General features: G+C 36.3%; 1 pseudogene; it reads left to right on the top strand.

Annotated features, from left to right (window-relative positions):
• Positions 1–6546, top strand: part of LOC102484918 (putative ATP-dependent RNA helicase DDX10) — an 18506-nt pseudogene extending 11960 nt beyond the window's left edge.
• The last annotated feature ends 1145 nt before the right edge of the window (positions 6547–7691 follow it).

The raw sequence follows: 7691 nt of genomic DNA, 5'->3' as shown, positions 1-7691 counted from the left end.
AAAAAAAAAAAAAAAAAAAAAAACTCTGAAAAAAATAAATAAATAACTATTCAAATACTTTTCCCATTTTTAATTGTTTTGCTAGAGGGCACATGTGCAGGGAGAGAGAGAAAGGGGGAGACAGAGAGAAATCAACCCCCAACAGGTACGAGACAGGCTACAATTTCCTTTTTCTCCATTTCTCCATCTTATCAGGATCCTAGGCATGTGCACATGTCCCAGATGTGGGACACATGTTTTGAAATCCTGGCCACCACTAGGGCCAGGATTCAGTCATGTAGGATTCAGTTTCCTCTGCACAGTGCCTAACAGCCGTGCAACAGGGCCAACTCTTTTGCTCATTTTTAGTTTGGGGTATTTGTCTTGTTGCTGTTGAGTTATATGTTTCAAATATTATGTTTTTATTAAATATATGACTCAAAAATATATTGAGTTCTCTTACCATTATCATTGAATTGTCTATTTCTTCCTTGAATTCTCTCACTTTATAATTCATTATTTGGGGGCTTATTTTAAGATGTATATATGTTTTATGACTCTTGTATTTTCTTGATAGATTGACTCTTATTAATTATAAAATGTCATTCTTTGTATCTAATAACAATTCTTGCCTTAAATTCTGTATTGTATAATATTAAAATAGTTACTTTAGCTCTCTTGTTTATCAATTTTGTGGTCTATCTTTTTTACATGCTTTTATTTTCAACTCCTTTGTATCTTTGAATCTTTGGAGGCAACATACAGAGGATTTTTTTTTTTTTGAGAGGTTTTTGCTACAGGGCGCGTGCACTCGCCAGACAGACAGAGAGGGACATAGAGACAGAAAGCGAGAAATCGCCCCCCCCAGTGGGGATGGTCACGCTGCAATCCCTTCTCCTCCTCCATTCGCCTCTCGGGATCTTGGGCACGCATGCACACGCACCCGGCGTGAGTTTTAAGCCACTGGGTCTGGGACGCGAACCGCGGTTGACTATGTGGGAGTCCAGCAACATAGCCATTATGCTAACTGCTGATTCCCCAGAGGATTTTGTTTTTGAATTCACATTGTCAACCTTTGCCTTTTAGTTAGAGAATTTACTCTATTTATGTCTAATATAACTATTTGTTTACTATTATAGCTACTGCTATTTATTTTCTATATGGCGTATCTATTTTGTTCCTTAATTCCTCCATTACAGTGTTCTTTCATGTTAAGTAGATGTTTTGTACCATACCACACAAATTTCCTGGTTACTCTTTTTACTATATGTTTTAGTTATTTTTGTAGTGATTGCCTGGGCCATATATAATTAGCCTCTTAATTCATAACAATTAACTAAGATTAATACCAACTTAATTTCAGTATATTAAAACTTTACTTCTATGTATCTTCATTCTTCTCTGCTATACTATGCTGCTAGTATTACAAATTATATCTTTATACATTGTATGTTCATCAGCATAGATTTATAAATATTTCCTTATGCAGTTGTCTTGTTCATTTATAATTTTTCTTTGATTCATGATATAACACGTGTACTCAAGCATGAGTCTGAGAGAAAGCGAGAGAAGCACTCTCCATCAGGTCCAGTTACATCCCAGTCCTTTTCCTTCAATACTCTACTTGTTCTTCTGTCTACTCAAATCTACTATTAAACTCCTCTAGTGAATTTTTATTTCAGTTATGGTGTGCTCCAGCTCCAGCCCATTGGATCTTGGGCATTCACATGTGTGCCTAGTGTGTTTCGGGCTGAACAGGCCAGGAATCTGAACTGCCATGTGAAATTCAGCTTCTCTCAAGGAATACACCGCCCCTTCAGCACAGAGCCAGCCTGTACTTGTGTTTACAACCAAACGGGGGAAAAAGTTAGAAAGAAACAAACACAAATACATTCATGGGCCAACACCATAACCTAGTAGTAAGGGCATCTGAATACCGTATAGTCAACCATGGTACAGATCCCAGTGGCTTAAAAAACATGCTGGGCATGTGTGTATGCATTCCCCAAATCTTAACAAGATGTAGAAATAAAAGAAAAGGGATTGCGGTGTGACTATGCTCCACTGGAGAGTGTTTTCTCTCTCTCTGTCTCACTGGCAAGTATGCATGCTTTCTGACAATGAAAAAAACATACGTTCATAGTGTCTTTTATATTTACTCATATAATTATCTTTACTAGAGATCTTTACTTTTTCATATAGCTTTTAGTTACCGTGTAGTGTCCTTTCATTTTCTCTCAGCCTGAAGAACTTACTTTATCACTTATTGGAGGTAGATTTGCTAGTAACACACTCTTAGTTTTCCTTTATCTGGAAATTGCTTAACTTCTTTTGATTTTTTTGAAAGATATTTTTGTCAGATATAGAATTCTTATTCAACATTTTTTTTCTTTAGGCACTTCAAATACATTGTCACACTGCCTTTTGGTCTTCATAGGTTCTAATAAGAAATCTGCTGTTTATCTTATGGAGCTTTCTTGTAAAATACGAGTCATTTGTCACTTCTGTTTTCAAGTTTCTTTGTCTTTAGCTTTCAATACTTTAATTATAATGTATCTTAGTGTAGATTTCTTTGAGCTTATTCTACTGGGAGTTCCTTGAACTTCTTCAGTATGTTAACAACATTTTTTTTTACCAAATTTTAGTTTTCTGCCATTATTTTTCATATATTCTGCTTCTTCCTCCTCTTTCTTCTCTTTCAGAAACTGGTTTTATGTGTATAATGGTGACCCACAGATCTCTAAGACTCTATTAATTTTCTACTTGACTTTCTTATTTTGATTCTCAGACTCAATAATCTCAATTGAACTATCTTTTAGCTACTTGTTCTACCTACTCAAATCTACTGTTAAGCTCCTTTAGTGAAATTTTATTTCAGTTATGGTATGTTTCAGTTTCAGAATGTCTTTAAATTTGGTTCTTTAAAATATACAATTCCTTTCTTTATAGATATTCTCTATTTAGTAAGACACCATTCTGATACTTTTTTTTCTTTAGATATGATTTCCTTTTTTTTTCTTTTAATGTATTTCCAATATCTAATTTAAAGTCTTTTTCTAATAAGCCCAATGTCTGAGCCTCCTCCGGGTCAATTTCTATTGGTTGCTACTCTTGCTGCTTCTTTTCTTATTTGGGCCATACTTTTTTGTTTTTTTGCATGTCTTAGTCATTTTTTTGGCTAAAAACTGGATATTATAAATACTATAATGTGACAATTTTGGAAATAATACTGTCTCCTACCCCCAGGATTTTAGTTATAGTTGTTTATTTGCTTGTTGACTTTTATAAATTAATTCTGTAACATCTATACAGATATTCCTTGACTTACAATGGTGTTATATCCTGGTAAACCCATAGAAAGTGAAAACATTGTAAAGTGAAAATGTATTTAATACACCTAACCTACTGAACATCATAAATTAGCCTACTTGATCTTAAATATGCTCAGAACATTTACATTAGTCTACAATTGGACAAAATCATATTGTAAATAACAAAATGCTAGCAACACGGTACACTATGGAGTATCTGTTGCTTATCCTTGTGATTGCATAGCTACCTGGAAACTGCAGCTTGCGGCCACTGCCCAGCATTGTAAGAGAGTACCAAACCACATATTGCTAGCCTGGGTAAAGATCACAATTTAAAATCAGAAGTATAGTTTATAGTGAATGTGTATTGTTTTTGCATCATTGCAGAGTTGAAAAATTACAAATTGAGTCATAGTCAGTGACTATCTATATTCTAGTCATGAACACTAAAGTCTTTGTTCTGATAGATTAACTAGTCACTAGACAAAGAGTTTCTTAAGTGCCCAGAACCAAAAATATTACAAAATTTTTACTAAAGGGATCATGTATGTGTTAAGGCCTGCCTTCAACATTCAGTCAGGCAATTTGCAATTCCTTAGCTTTTACTTTCTTCTTGTGCAGAACCTCAAGGTCAGTCAAAGGTCAGAGGAGGGTTTTATCAGATTGTTCTAGAGCATATCATATCCCAGGCATAGGTGTGAACTTTTCAAAGCTTTTATGGACAGCTCATTTCCCAGCCTTTCCTCCCAAACTTTTTGGTTTGTACCAACTGTTATCTATTACATCAGGCAGTAGCAGTTAAAACCTTTGCCTGTAATGTTTGACAAATGCCTGATTCTCTTCCAATAGCTTTTGAACTAGGCTGGTCCCAAGCCAGGCCAAATGAAAGCAAACCTTTTAAGCTGGCTCTCCATGGAGTCATAGACATGTTCAGAAAAAGAAAAGAATTAGAATTCTTTTCAAATGAGGTCCATTCCAATGCCAGGAATATGGGCTTCTCTTTTTAAGGCTACCTCTGAATGCAAGTATGGGGCATGTGCTTGAGTTAAGTTAAAGCACTACAAAGTTCACTGTTTTTTAGTGATATTCAGTATTTTCCTTGAATAAACTCTTCCTTGGTTACTGCAAGACTTTAGTTAATTTCTAGAGTTCTAAAAAGTTGGTTCTGCTTTTTTTTCCTGTGCTTTTGTGGAGGGACAGAATATTAGAATTCCTTACTGTAGCATTTCTACTGACATCATGTCTTTTTATCCTTTCTGATTATTTCTTTATTGTTATTATTTCTTGATATAACAACAAATTTGCAATACAATTTCCCATTGAAAAAGTAAAATAATCCAGCCTTTCCTTTAGTGTTGTTGACTACATTTTTTAAAATTATTGAGAGATTAGGAATATATCTTAAAGAATGTTGGAGCAATGTGAGGAAGACTTGAAGTCTGTTACTGGCTTTAAAATTAGAAAAGGTCATAGCTAAGATAAAGGTAAATGAAGCGACAAGATTTTCTGATTTCCCCTTGTCAAGAAAACATTGACATTTGCAGGAAGCCCAGTACCATTTGGTAACCAAAATACAGAAGCAGACCATCAGGTTGGCTTTGCAAGACAAAGATGTACTTGGAGCTGTCAAAACTTGATCTGGGAAGACTTTGGTTTTCCTCACTCTAGTGCTTGAAGCCTTATATCGTCTGTGATGGACCTTGATGGTCTGGTGGTTCTGATAATATTATCAACAAGAGAATTGTACCATAAGTCTTTTTGAGGTTCTCTGAAAAGTAGGGAAAAGTCATGGCTTCTCAGCTGGTCTCATCATTGGTAGAAAGGATCTGAAACATGGAGCTGAGAGAATCAACTATATACATACACTCGTTTATACAGCAGATTGGCTTCTTTAACTCAGATGAAACAATATGTTTTCACCAATATCCAAATGTCTGTTCTTGATGAAGCAAATAGAATCTTGCACATGGGTTTTGCTGATGCAATGAATACTATTATTATAAATCTTCCCAAGAAACATCAACTTTACTTTTCTCAGCAACAAAAACCAGATCTTTAAAGGACCTTGTCTGCTTGCATTGGAAAAACCTCGTATATGGCTGAGTTCATGGTGGGTTCACTTTGGAACAGAACTACATTGTTGTGAACTGGGGCAAAAAACAAGTGCGCAATATTTTTTTTGAGAAGCCATCTGAAGAGAAAGAGCGTTGTATTTTTCTCCAATTTCAAAGAGGTTCAGTATCTGTACTGTGTTCTGTTGGCTATGTCTGGTATTTCTATCCTTGCCCTCTATAACCAACAGCAGCAGATGAGACGGATGGAAGTCTATAGTAAATTTGTCCACAAGAGAACTGCAAGTACTCTTTGCTACTGATATTATAGCCAGGGGCTAGGTTTCCTGACTGTGAACTGGGTTCTTTAGTTTGATTATTCAGAGGATGCCAACACGTGTATTCACAGAGCAGGTAGAACTGCCAGGTCTAAAGAGGATGGTGAAGCTTTATTAATTTTGCTTCCCTTGGAAGAAAATGGGACATTGCCGTAGTTTCTCCAGAAAAAAGTACCTGTGAAAAAAATCAAAATCAGTCCAGAAAAGTTTATAGATCTCCAGAAAAAAAAAATGGAATCTTTTTTAGCCCAAGATCAAGATTAAAAAAAAAAAGAGAGAGAGAGAGAGCTCAAAGGCATTTTGCTTCCTACATACCTTCAGTATATCTGATAAAGGATAAAGAAGTCTTTGATATGAGAAAATTACCTATACCTGAATATGTCCTGTCTTTTGATCTTGCAGTGGCACCATGAATAAGATTCCTTCAAAAAATGCAGAAGAAACCCACCAAAAAACTGATAGTGAGGAAAACCAGCAAATTAATTGAGCCAAGGATGCCTTTCCATACCAATGATGAAGTGGGAGAATTTAGAGCCTATTCCAAGGAGCATATGTCCATCCTAAAAAAAGGTGAGAAAAGACTAGGTGAGACAGAGTATAGACCAACTAATGCTAGACAGAAAGAACAGGGCAAAGAGGAAGACAATGAGGAAAAAGTGGAAGAGAAACTAGGAAAAACAGGAGTCTCAAACTCATTCTGTTCCTAATGCTAATGAGGCCCAGAAGATCTGTCCTGTGCAGTTCATGGACAAAGATGAGGAAGAAGAAGAACCTGATGCTGATTTCCTTAAGATCAAGAGGCACAATGTGTTGGGAATGGACCTCAAAGAGAATAAAGCATTACAGAGAATGTCCTTATTGGGCTAGCCTGTGGCTGCCCCAGTGGTTGGGGCAGCTAGATCTCATATGGACAACTGTGCACTTTGAGTCCCAGAATTAGCAACTTGAAAAACACTGGGCGTGTATGCTCACATGCCAAAAAATCCAGAAGAGAGAATGGAGAGAGGATTGGGGCATGACTGTCCTCTCTGGGAGAGCATTTTCTCACTTTCCCTCTCTCTGTCGCTTGTTCTCTCCTGTGAGCACATGTGCCATATCGAAAAAAAAAAATTAAAAATTAAAATCTGGAGAAAAAAATTAAAATGTCCTACAGCTGGCAAGCAATCCCACATTTATAACCTACCCCAGTTCCCTCAGAAAGGGCTTCCTACTGGAGTAAGTCCTCCAGAGAATGCCAGCTCTTTGGTCATAGTTGGCATAGCACCTGAAATTAGTACCTAACAGCTAGCTTGGCTTAGGCAGGCTCTCGTACCTCTTCCTCCCTCTCCCACTCTTGCCCTCATTGGGCTGGTCCTCAATTTGGGGGGCTATAACAAAGTTCCTAGTAACCCTTTATACAGGCTGCATAGCCCATAGGAGTCCAATAGGGTCCAAATGCTCCCTAAAACTGCGAAAGGCAAGTTGTCCCAAGGACCAGGTAGATAGGCATGTAATACTGGTAGCCTACCAATGACATTATTAGGACAAATATAAAATGGTTATGAAAAAATGTTGTACAAACAACCTAAGTGTTCGTCCATTTATTGAGTAAATAAGCAAAATGTGTTATATTCATACCATGGAATATTATTCATCAGTAAAAAGAAATAAAGTTCTGATACACATCATAATATTGGTGAACTTTGAAAACATTATGCTCTGTAAAAGAAACTAGTCACAGAAAACAATGGATGATATGACTCTGTATGAAATGTCCAGAATGGGAAAAATCTATGGAAATGGACAGTAAACTAGTGGTTTTCTGTGTTTCAATGGGTGAGGGTAGGAATGAGGAGAGAATGCTAATAGATACAGGGGATTTTGGAGGAAGAAGGGTGATGAAAATGTACTAAAATTAGATTATGGTATTGATCAAACAACTTCATGAATACACTAAAAAAAGCACTGAATTATAGCAGCAGATGGGCATATTTAATGTTATTTATATTATATCTCAATAAAGCTGTTAAAAA

Source organism: Tupaia chinensis, unplaced genomic scaffold (assembly GCF_000334495.1).
Source record: "Tupaia chinensis unplaced genomic scaffold, TupChi_1.0 Scaffold146445_1, whole genome shotgun sequence".
Taxonomy (NCBI): domain Eukaryota; kingdom Metazoa; phylum Chordata; class Mammalia; order Scandentia; family Tupaiidae; genus Tupaia; species Tupaia belangeri.
The sequence above is the reverse complement of the archived record's forward strand: the minus strand, read 5'-3'. Positions and strand labels throughout refer to the sequence as shown.